This window comes from Trichechus manatus, unplaced genomic scaffold (genome assembly GCF_000243295.1).
Source record: "Trichechus manatus latirostris isolate Lorelei unplaced genomic scaffold, TriManLat1.0 scaffold00236, whole genome shotgun sequence".
Taxonomy (NCBI): Eukaryota; Metazoa; Chordata; class Mammalia; order Sirenia; family Trichechidae; genus Trichechus; species Trichechus manatus.
Window position 1 is genome coordinate 190,663 of NW_004444172.1, and position 797 is coordinate 191,459.

General features: G+C 32.7%; 1 pseudogene; it reads right to left on the reverse strand.

The window, feature by feature from the left end:
- Positions 1 to 215, reverse strand: part of LOC101341792 (olfactory receptor 5W2-like) — a 935-nt pseudogene extending 720 nt beyond the window's left edge.
- Between the last annotated feature and the right edge of the window lie 582 nt (positions 216 to 797).

Genomic DNA, 797 nt, shown 5'->3' on the forward strand with positions numbered 1-797 from the left:
GAGAGGTGGCTGAGGAAAAAGTACATTGGTGTTTGAAGCTGAGAGTCCATTCTAATTAAAATGATCATTCCAAGATTTGCCACAAGAATAATGAGGTAAACAACCAGAAACATGGTGAATATGGTCGCTTTGATCTCAGGGTTGTTAGTAATTCCCAAGAGGTAGAATTCAGACAAAGAGGAGCAATTTTCTCCATCCATTCTTCTTTGTTCTTTTTCTAAATGGTTATAAAAAGTATCATGAAAACAATAGACCAGGGTTTAACTCTGCTGGACATCTACAAAATATCTGTAAGATAGAACACTTTCTCTAAATTGTCTTCTTTATCCTCAGAAACTAGCCCAGATAAATGTCACTGAAAAAGAGACATTGTTATGTTATTGAAAAAATTCAAAACGTCTTGAACAGAAAGTTCAGAAACTTTGAGTCCAAATCCAAATGTCTCTCTTGATATACGACACATATCTTATTTGAGACAGTAGAGTTGAATAAACCTAAAGCTCATTACAGATTCAAAAGAATACGTAAAAACACGATGGTTGGAGAGACAAAGCCAGAAGATACAGGTCTAAACATCTGACAGGTAAAAATAAATATCTTGTTGCACAAAAAACGTGCATTCACATCCAGAAATATAATTGATTTTAAAGATTCAGCAACAATGAATGATACTCCATGTAAGTTAATAACTGAAAGTTATTATGTTACTGTTTTGGTGTACGATGTCTTTAGTTTTATTTACATAACAAGGCATGAATAAAACATGTTTTATTCAACTTTTCTGTCATACTTCATTT